The sequence below is a fragment of the Macaca nemestrina genome, chromosome 10, assembly GCF_043159975.1.
Source record: "Macaca nemestrina isolate mMacNem1 chromosome 10, mMacNem.hap1, whole genome shotgun sequence".
Classification (NCBI taxonomy): domain Eukaryota; kingdom Metazoa; phylum Chordata; class Mammalia; order Primates; family Cercopithecidae; genus Macaca; species Macaca nemestrina.
Window position 1 is genome coordinate 49,534,062 of NC_092134.1, and position 15,142 is coordinate 49,549,203.

The window sequence follows — 15,142 nt, forward strand, 5'->3', positions numbered from 1 at the left end:
TTGAATATGTTGATTCCTATATTTGATCTTAGCAAAAAGGCTGAGAAATGGTTGCTATTTATTTCTTATAATTTTTTTGCAAAGCACATGTTGAAAGAAAAACAAAATTTGCTACCAGAAAAATAGAAATAATATTTTAGAAAGAAAAAAACATAGTTTAAGTTTTACAGGACATTTTAACCCTGTCTTTACAAGTATTCAATGTTAGAATTCTGACAATAAAGCTAAACTTTTAAAGTTAATCAGGGCCAGGGACGATGACTCACATCTGTAATCCCAGCATTTTGGGAGGCCAAGAGGGGCACATCACTTGAAGTCAGGAGTTCAAGACCAGCCTGGCCAACAAGGTGAAACCACATCTCAACTAAAAATACAAAAATTAGCTGGGCATGGTGGCAGGTGTGCATAATGCCAGCTACTCAGAAGACTGAGGCAGGAGAATCACTTAAAAACCCAGGAGGCGGGAGGTTGCCATGAGCTGAGATTGTACCACTACATTCCAACCTGGGTGACAGAGCAGGATTCCATCTCAAAAATAAATAAATAAATAAATAAATAAATAAATAAATAAATAAATTAAAGTTAATAAGGTTTTTCAAGAAACTTGCCTTAGAATGCAATGAAGTGCAGCAATATAATTTAATTTTTTATTGTAAAATTCTCTATTCATGCTATAAAATATTTGCCTTTGATACACATATTTATTTTTGGTACATTAGTGAAATATTAGCTTAACCGGCATCGTAAAACTGTTGCTAATATATACTAAGAAAAAGCCTCACAGCAACACATACATTTCTTCACTGGGCAGTCAAAGTGTAAAGTGCTACTTTAAGCACTGTATTGCTTTTAAGTCTCATGTTATTGCAGAACCTGTCACATGCTGTATTTAAAAACAGAAGCAGAACAAAAAAGAATTTAACCTCATGATAAGTTATTACTTTCCTTTTATACTTAGGAATTTTAAATATACCCACATTATGGTTCTCACTTGGTTTTCTTTAAATGTTATCAGTGGCTATTTTTCTTTCTACCTCTATTACATCTCCCACATGAAAAAGATTAACACAATGTATCATACCATTCTTTTCTGTATTAGCCTTTCTACTTTTGATTCCTTTATTCAATACTATCCAAAAAAAGCTTAAAATACATGGTTTTGGAGAGCTTTCAATGAGAAAGTCTAGCCTGTCAGTGGACAACTTCTGCCCCTAAATAGAAATCATTGTGACTCATTACAGAAAGCAATTTCCATTGCCTCACTTGTATCTGGTTATGAAAGAAAATGTGGATACTGTGGTTTTAACCCATTTTCAGTGTTCAAAAAGATATTTTTATAAACTGTGGAAGTTTTGTCAATTTTTAAATCAAAGTTTCTTTTAAAAATTCAATTCAATTCAATTGAGTACTACTATATGCCAGAGAACGTACTATGCATGCAGAGCAAAAAGAAATATACACTTTGATCTCAAAGCACTCACAGTTAACCATGGGAAACAGAAATGGAAGTAGTAATTTCTTCTTTCTCACCCTTTCAATGGCATAATTTCCTTGCCTTGACTATAAAATGCAACACTATATCCACTCTTTTGCTAACATTCTATATCCTGATCTTCATGCCTTTGAATCCCACAGGATCCTGTGCTTTTTAAAATTAGATTATTCTATCTCATTTGCTCCTAAATTTGGTTTCTGAATGGTGTTACAGAAAGGCATACAATCCTAGAGGATGGTGACACCCCGCTCCCTAATTCTCTGATATTTGCTAAACCCAGGGACCTCTCAAGCACTTGCTTTCAGGTACCATTAACCAGTTGGCACACACTTTTTATAAAAATTATTTTTAAAACAAAATGTACATTTTTACTTCTCTAGATAAAACTCTAGATAGTTAATAACAATTATTGTATACTCAAAAATTGCTGAGAGTAGATTGTAAATGTTTTCACCACACACACAAAAATAAGTGTGGAAGGTAATTATTATGTTAATTTGCTTGATTTAGCCATTTCACAATGTATACATATGTTAAAACTCTGTATTAGAGGAATGGGCTTCAAGATGGCTGACTAAAGGCATCTGGTACTTGCCTCCCTAACAAAGAAGAACCAAAATAATGAGTAGGTAAATAAACTTTAAATATATCACCTACGAGAGAATTCTGGAATTCAACAGAGAAGTGAAAGGAAACATCCAAGGCAAGGAAGGAGAAGGAAGTGAGGAAGCCTGCTCTGCTGGGATTGGCTGGGAGCCCAGAGAGGCACCTTAATGTCAGGGAGGGTGAGTGACCCCTTAGCAGTTCACATTCCCACAATAGACTTTTGCAATCTTAGCCATGAGAGAGCCTCTCAACTCATGTGGGCCCTGAGACTAACAGGAAGCTGCCTAGAGACCATGTAATGACTGTATTCCAAATAAGTTCACACACATCCTCCATGTTCTAAGTAGCTAATGTACAGTGTCATTTGGAGAGCCCAGCCCTTATCAGACTACATCCTGCCCTGAACATCTCCTGCATCTCCACATCCCTGGAACCCCATTGACATCCCTGACCACTGTTGGGTACCACTGCTGGGTGCTGCTGCCAAATCCAAAGTGCAAGGCATTGGCAGCAATCCCACCACCCCCAGTGGCAGGATTGTACCACATTCGTAAGTGCCCTGAGGATAGGCTGCCCTGTTTGCAGCCACCATATGGGACCAAAGCTCATGATCCCCAGCCTACTGTTTATGACTTTTGTCACTGACAACAACCCTACTCTCCTCAGGAACAAGGCTGCAGTGTAGCCACTGCCACCTATGCCTAAGGATTTCTACAAGTGCCAGTAGATTACCCTGTCTCTGCCTACCACAGGCAGTGTTTACTCAGGCACCACCAGGGGCCTGAGAACAGACCCACCCAGCCCAGTTGTACCCTCCTCAGAGCCTGAGCACATGTTCTGGAAGACTGAGAATCTCTCTGCCCTATCCACTACCAGTGTTCAGGTACCATGCCTAGAGGTATGAGAACAGGCCCACCAAACCCTCTGCTACCACCACATCTGTACCCATCCATATAGACCACCTATAGGCTTGGACATTGGCACCCCCAGATCATCACAGCCACCACCAACAACAGTGCAGACCACTTGGGAACCAAAGGATTGTCCCACCACTGCTACCGCCATTAGTCATACCATTCCCATGCTTGGGAGATGGATGACCCACCCATGCACCTGGCAAACCATGGCCACAGCAAGCTCCTTGGAGGCCAAATAATCAATCTGCCTGAAGCTATTAACACCAGCACCAATGTATGCTGCTCTGGTGCCAAAGACAAGCATGCTTGCCCCACCACTGCCAACAATGGAGCATGAGGATTGGCCCACCTAACTTCCCTGTTCCTAGAAAAAGTTTGCCACAACTTCCACTAACAACCATGGTGTAAGCCACTAAGGAAATCACAGACATTTCTGATATGGTTTGAAGCTGAAGAAATCATATGGGGACTACACTACTTCATGTATGCAGAAGCAAAGTGTCCTACCCAACCAACACCATATATATACACACACACATACATATACAATATATATATATATATATATATATATTTCAGGAAAAAATTCTCTGTTATAAAAGCAAATTTAAAGCCTGGAAGAAGTCACTGTTACAGCAGATATCAATGTAAGGACAAAAGAAACATAAAAAAGCAAATAAACATGCCATCTCCAAAGGAACGTAATAATTCTCCAGCAATAAATTCCAATAAATAATAAATGTATACAATTCTGGAGAAAAAAATTAAAGTAATATTAAAGAAAGTGAGATATAACAGTTCTCAGATATTCAATGCAAAGAAATGAGAAAAAAAATTCAGTATATGAATGATAAATTTACCAAAGATACCTTTTAATATAACAAAACAAATTGTGGAACTGAAAAATTTATTGAAGGATATACAAAATACATTGGAAACCTTTAACAATATGCTAGATCAATCAGAAAAAAGAATTTCTGGACTTGAAGACAGGTCTTTTAAAATAACTGATTGATAAGGTTTGGATATTTGTCCTTGTCCAAATGTCCTGTTGAATTGTAAATCCTCAGTGTTGAAGGTAGGGCCTGGTGGGAGTTGTTTGGATCGTGGAAATGAATCTCTCATGAATGGCTTAGGCTATCTCCCTTTGGTGTTAAGTGAGCTCTCACTCTGAGTACACATGATGTATTAGTCTGTTCTCATGCTGCTAGTAAAGACATACCTGAGGCTGGATAATTTATAAAGGAAAGATGTTTAATTGACTCAGAGATCCACATTGATAAGGAGGTCTCATAATCATGGCAGTGGGTGAAGAAGGAGCAAAGTCACATCTTATGTGGTGCCTGGCAAGAGAGCATGTGCAAGACAACTCCCCTTTATAAAAACCATCTGATCTCATGAGACTTACTCACTATCACAACAACAGCACAGAAGAGACCTGCATCCATGATTCAATTACTTCCCACCAGTTCCTCCCAGGACACATGGGAATTTGGGGAGCTACAATTCAAGATAAGATTTGGATGGGGACACAGCCAAACTATATCATTCCACACCTAGCCCCTCCCAAATCCTATGTCCTCATATTTCAAAACCAATCATGCCTTCCCAACAGTTCCCCAAAGTCTTAACTCTTTTCAGCATTAACTTGAAAGTCCACAATTCAAAGTTTCATCTGAGACAAGGCAAGTCCCTTTCATCTATGAGCCTGTAAAATCAAAAGCAAGTTAGTTACTTCCCAGATACAATGGTGATACAGGGATTGGGTAAATATACCTGTTCCAAATGGGAAAAACTGGCAAAAATAAAGGGACTACAGGCCCTATGGAAGTCCAAAATTCAATAGGCCAGTTATTAAACCTTAGATTTCCAAAATGGTCTCCAATGACTCTGTGTCTCACATCTAGGTCATGCTGATGAAAGACGTGGGTTCCCAGAGCCTTAAGCAACTCTGCCCCTGTGGCTTTATAGAGTACAGCCCCCTTTCTAGCTGCTTTCATGGGATGGCATTAAGGGGCTGTGACTTTTCCACATGCAAAGTGCAGGCAGCTCAGGAATCTACCTTTCTGAAATCTGGATGATGGTGGCCCTCTTCTCACAGATCCACCAGGCAGTGCCCCAGTGGGGACTCTGTGTGGGGATTCCAACCCCACATTTCCCTTCCATGTTGCTTTAGCTGAGGTTCTCCATGAAAGAACCACCCCTGCAGCAAACTTCTGCCTGCATATCCAGGTGTTTCCATACATTCTGTGAAATCTAGATGGAGGTTCCTAAACCTCAATTCTTGACTTCTGTGCACCCACAGTCTCAATATCATGTGTAAGCCACCAAGGCTTGGAACTTCCTCTCTCTGAAGCAATGGCCTGAGCTGTATGTTGACCCCTTTTGGCCATGGCTGGAGCCGAAGCAGCTGGGATGGAGGGTATGATGACCCAGGGCTGCATAGAACAGGGGGGCCCTGGGCCCAGACCAGGAAACCATTTTTCCCTCTTAGACCTCCAGGCCTGTGATAGGTGGGGCTGCCATGAAGGTCTCTGACATGCCCTGGAGATATTTCCCCATTGTCTTGTTGATTAACACTTGGTTTCTCATTACTTATGCAAATTTCTGCAGCCAGCTTGAATATCCCCCCAGAAAATAGAGTTTTGTTTTCTATCGCATAGTTAGCCTGTAAATTTTCCAAAATTTTATGCTCTGCTTCCTCTTGAATGCTTTGCCACTTAGAAATTTCTTCCACCAGATACCCTAAATCATCTCTCTCAAGTTCAAAGTTCCACAGATCTCTAGGGCAGGGGCAAAATGCCCTCAGTCTCTTTGCATAACAAGAGTGACCTTTACTCCAGTTCCCAGTAAGTTCCTTATCTCTATCTGAGACCACCTCAGCCTGGACCTTATTGTCAGTATTAATATTTTGGTCAAAGCCATTCAATAAGTCTCTAGAAAGTTCCAAACCTTCCTACATCTTCCTGTCTTGTGAGCCCTCCAAGTCTCTAGGAAGTTCCAAACGTTCCCACATTTTCCTGTTTTCTTCTGACAGGAAGTTCCAACCAGTTCCAAACTCTGCCTATTACCCAGTTCCAAAATAGCTTCCACATTTTTGGGTATCTTTACACAGTGCCCCACTACCTGGTACCAATTTGCTTTATTAGTCCTTTCTCATGCTGTTAATAAAGACATACCCAAGACTGGGTAATTTATAAAGGAAAGAGGTTTAACTGACTCACAGTTCCGCAATGCTCGGAGTCCTGACAATCATGGTGGAAGGCAAATGAGAAGCAAAGTCACATCTTACATGGCATCAGGCAAGAGAGCATGTGCAGGGGAACTCCCCTTTATAAAACCATCAGATCTCATGAGACTTATTTACTATTTATGGGAACAGCATGGGAAAGGCTCACCCTCATGATTCACTTACCTCCCACCAGATACCTCCCACCAGATCCCTCCCACAACATGGGAATTATGGGAGCTACAATTCAAAATGAGAATGGGCAGGGACACAGCTAAACCGTATCAAATGATATCTGGCCATTTAAAATTGTGTGACTCCCCCTGGACCCCCCACTATCTTTCTCTCCTATTTACTCTTGCTTTCTCCATGTGATGTGCCTACTCCCCCTTTGTCTTCTGCCATGATTGGAACCTTCCTGAAGCCTCACAAGAAACCAAACATATGCCCAGTGCCATGCTTTCTGTACAGCCTGCAGAATCATAAGCCCCTTAAACCTGTTTTCATTGTAAATTACCTTGTCTTGGGTAGTTTTTACAGCAAAGAAAGAAAGGCCTAATAAACCAGTCAGACAAAAATATAGAAAAATGAATCAAAAAGAATGGAAAAAGCCTCTATGACATTTGGGTCACCATAAAGCAAACAAATATTTGCATTTGTGCTGTCCCAGAAAGTGAAGAGAAATATCAAAGTAATAGAAAACTAATTTAACAAAATAATCACTGCAAAAAAAAAAAAAAAAATCTAGCAAGAGATTTAGACATACAGATACAGAAAGCTCAAAGATCTCCAAATAGATACAATTTAAGGTCTTCTCCATAGCATATTATGGTCAAACTGTGAAAGGTCAAAGACAAATAAAGAATTCTAAAAACAGCAAGAGAAAACCTTGTAGTTACTTGCAGCAGAACTTCCATAAAATGAACAATGAATTCTTCAGCAGACACTTTAAAGTCAACAGATAATAAGATGATATATTTAATGTGCTAAAAAAAAGAAAACAAAAACATATAAACAAACAAATAAACAAAAACCCCTGCTAGCCAAGATACTACAGCCAGAAAAGCCAACTTTAATAAATGAAGAAATAAAGTATTTCCCAGAAAAACAAAAGCTAAAGGAATTCATCATTACTAGGATAGCCCTAGAGGAAATGCTTAAGAGAATCCTACACAAAATAAGTGAAGAATGATACTTACCGTCATGAAAACACAAAAAACTGTAAAACCCACTGGTACAAAGAACACATAAATGAGAAAATGACTCAAATGATACCAGTACAGAAAATCACCAAACTATAGTGAGGAACGGTGAGACAAAAAGAAATGAAGGACATATAAAACACCAGAAATCAATTAATAAAATGAGAGGAATAAACTCTCACATGTCAATAATAACTGTTAATGTCAATGAATTAAATGTTCCACTTAAAAGGTACATACTGGCTGAATGGATTAACAACAAAATACCCTGGCTGGGCACAGTGTCTCACGCCTGTAATCCCAGCACTTTGGGAGGCAGAGGTGGGTGGATAATGAGGTCAGGAGTTCGAGACCATCCTGGTCAATATGGTGAAACGCCATCTCTACTAAAAATACAAAAATTAGTGAGGCGTGGGGGTGGGTGCCTGTAGTCCCAGCAACTTGGGAGGCTGAGGCAGAAGAATCGCTTGAACTCGGGAGGCAGAGGTTGCAGTGAGCCGAGACGGAGCCACTGCACTCCAGCCTGGATGACAGAGGGAGACTCCAAAACAAAACAAAACAAAACAAAACAAAACAAAACAAAAAAACCTCACTAGATCCTGCCTACAAGAAAATCATCTTACTTGTAAAGAAATATATAGACTGAAAATGTTGGGATGGGAAAGATATTTCATATAAACAGAAACCAAAATCCAATAGGAATGGCTATATTTACTTCAGATAAAACAGTTTTTAAGTCAAAAAAGTAAAAGAAGATAAAAAGATCATTATATAATGACAAAAGTATCAATTCAGTGATAGGATATAAAATTTCTAGACATATGTGCACCCAACAGTGGAGCACTCAGATATATAAAGCAATTATTATCACATATAAGGGATAGCTAGACTCGAGTACAATAATAGTTGGGAACTTCAACACCCTGCTCTCAGCATTAGACAGATTATGTAGAGAGAAAATTAACAAAGAAACATTAGATTTAAACTGCACACTAGACCAAATGTACCTAACAGACATTTACAGGACATTTCACCCAATAGTCACAGAATACACATTCTTTTCATCAGCACATGGAACACTCTCCAGGATAGATCATATGTTAGGGCACAAAACAAGTGTCAATACATTAAAAAAAAAAAACAAAATTGTATCAATTATAATCTCGGGCCACAAGGGAATAAAAATAGAAATTAGTAACAAGAGGAACTTGGGAAACTGTACAACTACATGGAAATTAAACAACATGCTCCTGAAAGCCCATTGGATCAAAGAAGAAATTAAGAAATAAAAAAAATCATTGAAATAAATGCATATCGGCCGGGCGCGGTGGCTCAAGCCTGTAATCCCAGCACTTTGGGAGGCCGAGGCGGGCGGATCACAAGGTCAGGAGATCGAGACCACAGTGAAACCCCGTCTCTACTAAAAATACAAAAAAAAATTAGCCGGGCGCGGTGGCGGGCGCCTGTAGTCCTAGCTACTCAGGAGGCTGAGGCAGGAGAATGGCGTGAACCCAGGAGGCGGAGCTTGCAGTGAGCCGAGATCGCGCCACTGCACTCCAGCCTGGGCAACCGCGTGAGACTCCGTCTCAAAAAAAAAAAAAAAAAAAAAAAAAAAAGAAATAAATGCATATCAAAACATAACATTACAAAACTGATGAGATAACAGCAAAAACAGTGCTGGAGGAAAGTTCATAGCAATAAAAACATACATTTAAAAATCAGAAAGATTGCATATAAACAATGTAACAATGCATGTCAAGTAACTAGAAAAGCAAAACGAAACCAAACACAAAATTCATGGAAGGAAAAAGAATAATAAAGATTAGAGCAGAACTAAACAACACAGAGACTGAAGAAAAACAAGACAAACCATTGACAGAATGAAAAGTTGGCTTTCTCAGAAGATAAACAAGATCAATAAACCACTAACAAGACTAACCAAGAAAAAAAAAGACCAAAATAAACAATTTAGAGAAGAAAAAGGAAATATTACAAGTGACACGACAGATATGCAAAAGATCATCAGAGTCTAGTATTAGCAGCTATACATTCACAAACTGGAAAACTTAGAGGAAATGAATAGATGTCTGAACACATACAACCTACCAAGATTGCATTAGAAAGAAATAGAAAACCCGAACAAATGAAAAATTATTAACGAGATTGAACTGGTAATAAAATGTCTCCAAACAAAGACAAGTATAGAACTGATGGCTTTACTACCAAATTCTACCAAACTTTCACGTAGAAACCAACACCAATTCTTCTCAAATGATTTCAAAAAGTTAAAGAGGAGAGAATTCTCCCTAACTCATTCTATAAGGTCAGCATTACCCTGAAACTGAAACGAGGAAAGGACAGAACAATAACAACAGCAACAAAAAAAAGTAGGCCAATATCTCTGATGATGGTGGATCCAAAAACCTCCACAGAATACACCAAACAGCATGGCCTTAGTATCAAAACAGACACATAGACCAACATAGCAGAATAGAGAACCCAGAAATAAATGTATTTACAACCAACTTATTTTAGACAAAGCCAACAATAATATACTTTGTAGAAATGACACACTCTTCAATAAATGGTGCTGGAAAATTTGGATATCTGTATGCAGAAAAATGAAATGGAACCCTTATTTCTTCCCATATATAAAAATTTACTCAAGATGTATTAAAGACTTAAATGTAAGACCAAAAATATAAAACTACTAGAAGAAAATGTAGGGGAAACACTACTTCATTGATCTAGGCAAAGATTTTATGGCTGAAACCTCAAATACACAGGAAACATAAACAAAAATAGTCAAATGGGACTATATTTAACCAAAGATCTACCTCTGTGCAGCAAAGGAAAAAATCAATAGAGTGAAGAAGCAACCTGTTAAACCGGTGAGCACATTTGCAAACTATTCATCTGACAAGAGATTAAATTTACTTCTTGTATAAATATCTACAAATACTTATATAAAAAATAAACAAAACTAGGATTATGTGTTAATATAGAAAAATGTAAAAATAATTAGCATATAAAAGCAATTTGTAGAATGCAATGAATACAAGAATATGTTTTTATAACAATGAAAACTTTCACATCTACACATTCTTATTTTTGTATATGCTCATACATAGTAAATGTATACACATGCATGAACAACAGAAACAGTGATTTCAAGATGATGATTAACATTGGGAAGGAAGAGATGACCAAGAAATGAATGATGTCTTAAACATAAGTCTTCAACTATCTCTGGAATTGATACATTTTTAAAAATATCTGTTGCGGATGCTGAAAAAAAATAGTTTTCCTAAAACTAGCTTGCTGGTACATTGTTTTTTATGTTATGTTACACAATTTTATTTCTGTTTTAAATATTCCATAATTTTAGAAAATAAAATAATAACCTAAGTGTCATTGAGGTAGATTTTCTTTTTCTACTAACTTTCACTCTCCCTTTGTTCCACCTCATAGGAAGCATATTTTTACCTACCCAATGATATGTGGCTCAGCCATAAGGTTTTCTTTGGCTAACAGAATATGGGCACAAGTGACATGTTGCCAGTTTTGAGTAATGGTTGTAAAAGGCATGGCAAGTTTCTGATTCCCATTTGTTTCTGTACACTACCACAAAAACATCACATCCCAGATGTGTGCCTCACGACACTGGTCTTAGAATGAGAGAAGACACTGAAGTTACTCTAAATTTGCCATTGAACTTGGAGCAGAGTCAGTAGCTAACCCACAGACATTGACATGAAATATAACTGAGAAGTAAATCTATAGTTATGTAAGGTACTGAAAGTCAAAGGTTATTTGTTGCAGAACGTTTTGCAGCAGAAGCTGTCAAATAAGTCCAATATTATTATATTAGAGAATATTAATAAAAAATATCATAAAACTTTATATTAGTATATAACACTGCCTCAAATATTCAAAGCCAGAGCCATATCCATAAAATGTACCAAATGTCCTTAATTTGAAGTTGGTTCATGTTCACTACTCCCAACTCAATACACAATATGAAGACATACACCTTGCAAACTTCTACAATTAATGGTCAGCAAAAATAAATGGTATATCTAACATGTATAATTCATTTTAAGAAAGAAGGAATGAGGTTTAAATATTGCTGAAGTATAACACCAGCAAAAGAAGAAGAATGTGATTTTGAATTTACTCAGTACTGTAAGATCTTTCTCATTTGGGAAATAGACTTTTGGGGTTAATTTTCATCAGCCAAGTACCAACTATAATCTTTCACATAATTTATGTGTAGAGAAAATAGCCTCCGAAGTGTAGGACTTCATAAATGATTATGATTTTTTTTTTTTTTTTGAGACAGAGTCTCACACTGTCACCCAGACTGGAGTGCAGTGGCGCGATCTTGGCTCACTGTAACCTCCTGGGTTCAAGTGATTCCCCTGTCTCAGCCTCCTGAGTAGCTGGGACTACAGGCATGTGCTACCACGCCTGGCTTATTTTTGTATTTTTAGTAGAGACATGGTTTCACCATGTTGGTCAGGCTGGTCTCCAACAAGAGAAGAGACTGCCTCAAAATTCCTGTGTTCTTTGTAGTGAAGCTAAGGGCAGTGATGAAGAAGGAGTAAGAGTTTGGATCCTACCCATTCACTGAATCACAGAATTAGAATTGAAGCCCTACCAATCCCCACTGTACTCCCATGTACTGACAATGGGAAAAGTTGTCAACAAGTGTTTGGTAATCATCAGGCTTCCTATTCAGTATAATCCCACACTCCCTCTGAAAACAATTAAGATACTAATTAAAATACTTTAAGAAATTGTTTTAAAACTTCAAAGAACTGATAAGATAAAATGAATCAATAAGCCAAAATATAAGTATGAAATTCTCCAGAAAAGCAGACAGAGCACAGCAGTCATGTTTTCCCTGAAGACATTTGCCAATCATGGTAATATTGTACTGATGCTTATTGGTCTTGTAAGGCATAAGGACAGAACTCAAAGACCTAGAGCTGTCCATGTTGCAGAGTGTAGATAGAAAACCACTCATACACTTCTACCAGGAAAGCTAGGACTCTAAAGGCTACATCCTCTATGTAAAAGTGAATCTGGAGTAAATCCAGCCACACTTCTCCATTCCCAAGGGATTTCAAGGAAAGTAATTTGACAATAAGCAGAGTTGGTAGTGTGTACAGTATTTGTGAGTGGTTGTGTAATAAACCTAAGTCCCAGTTGTGACCACAACACTTTATCACTACAAACACAAAAGTGCTGCCTGCAGTCAGAAAAAGGCCTCACATCTAATCGGTATCACCACATGATGGTTGTTTGATTTGCATATATATAAAACTCAAGAAAGATGGCTGCAGTACCACAACTAGATATTTGGAGATCACATCAAGGTTTAATATTTTAGAGTTCTCTGATTTACCTACAGGTAAATATCACAACCAGTTGGGTGGTATTAACAACAAGTATGTGCACTTATCATATGGAGAACCATTTTATTATGGTTTGCAAATTACTAATATATAAACCCCAAACCTTCGTACCTCAATGACATTTGTTTCCACTGGAAATATTTCTCCAGTTTTTTAACAGTAGATGGTGAAATCTCTAATCAAAGACTCACCTCATTCTGATCAAAGACTTTGTAAGAGGCCCACACCACTGTAATAATTAAGTGGGAGGGAGAGAGAAGGAAACACAGAGAGAAGGAGGAGGAGGAGAAGACAGAAGTGGGGAGGGAGAGAGAGAGAGAATCTGAATCCATATCTCCAGGGTGACTAATGGACCACCACAAATATCCACTCAGATAAGGCATTTTGCCTCCAACCTAGTGAAATATGTGTGTGACATGTGTATTAATAGGAAGGCTTAATTTAAATAAATTATATAATTTATATTAGATAATCTTATGGTACATTGAATAATTCCATAATGAATACAAGTAATTTGAAAAAGCTCTTTCTAGTCACTCTCTAGTCAACATTATTTTGTTAAAGGTAGTGGATGAAATATGTTGCAGTTTCTTATAGATCTTGAACCCTCCTCTTTTCACTCATATTATAGCATTAACAAGATGTGGCAAAAACCATTCCTTAGAAGTGGAAACCACATTCAACCCCTCTCAGCCCAAACCCACATCACCTAAGTATTATAGTTTTAAAAATAAAGCCAAACAAATTGAAATGTCAATTATCTCTATTAACAGAAGCAAAGAAAAATCTCTAAAAGTGTTGACTTCAACTTAGTCACAAAGAATTCCCATAATTTTCCAAGCAGAGAAAAAAAAAATCCCAGTCAAAATAAACTAAGCATGAAAGGAAACAATATAGTGTGCTCAAAAGCCAGCTTATGTAACAGAATGCAGAAACTAAACCACAACCTGTTGAGTTGGAGCTTTCCAGTCCAGGTTATAAATTAATGACAGTGTTAAAATGTTTAAAGAAATAACAGGCAAGATTGGCAATATCCACAGAGAATGATAAACTACAAACAATTGTACAAATATGAAGAGAATCAAAAGCTCAGAAATTAAAGCATCATAAATTTAAAACTCAATCAATTAGATAGGACCAGGTGAAGAAAAAAAGTGGTGAACTATTAGACAATAAGTTGGGAAAAAAAAAACAACCAATATAGAGAGAGACAAAAAAATAATAGAATCAAATATAACATGTCTATCCAAAGCTCCAGAAGGTGAGAGAAATAGAATGGCATAGATGCATACTTCAAGATACAGAGTCTAAGAACATTTGAAAACTGATAAAAGACATAAAGTCAAAATAATCCAATAAAGAATAAATAAAAAGGACTCCCACACCTAGGCATATCATCGTAAAATTGAAGAAAACCAGTGGCACACTGGGAAAATTAAAAGCTAAAAAACATATTTAAAGGAGTAATAATTTGACAGACAGCTCACTTCTCAATAGCAATAATAGAAGCCAGAATTCAGTGATGATAACTTCAACAGGCTCCAAAGAAATAAATGTCAACCTTCAAAAAATACAGGAAAAGAAAATTAATTTCAAGAATGGAGGTTAAAAAAAAAAAAGACATTTTCAGAAAAAAAAGGAATTCATCACAGGAGAAATTGTACTGAAGTCTAAATGATGTACTCTACGCCAGGGGTCCCTGACCCCCAGGCCAAGGACTGGTACCCTGGTCTGCGGCCTGTTAGGAACCTGGCTGCACAGAGGAGGTGAGCAGTGAGCAAGCAAGCAAACTTCATCTGTATTTATAGCCACTCCTCATTGCTTGTGTTACCACCTGAGCTCCGCCTCCTGTCAGATCAGAGGAGGTATTAGATTCTCACAGGGACACAAACCCTATTGTAAAGTGCACATGCAAGTGATCTAAGTTGCATGCTCCTTGTGAGAATCTAGTGCCTGATGATCTGTCACTGTCTCCCATCACCCCCAGATGGGACCATCTGGTTGCAGAAAAACAAGCTCAGGGCTCCCACTGGTTCTACATTATGGTGAGTTGTATAATTATTTCATCATATATTACAATGTAATAATAATAGAAATAAAGCACACAACAAATGTAATGCCCTTGAATCATCCCAAAACCATACCCCTAACTCCAGTTTGTGGAAAAATTGTCTTCCAGGAATCCAGTCCTTGATGCCAAAAGTTTGGGGACCAGTACTCTAGACAAAAAGAAAGAGGCACCAGAAGAAGGGATAACATCAATGGAAGAAAGC

General features: G+C 37.7%; 1 long non-coding RNA gene across 1 annotated transcript in view; it reads right to left on the bottom strand.

Moving 5' to 3' along the window:
- Window positions 1-15,142, bottom strand: part of LOC139356540 (uncharacterized) — an 89,365-nt gene that overhangs the window by 53,937 nt on the left and 20,286 nt on the right. The gene's annotated exons all lie outside the window — the stretch shown is intronic.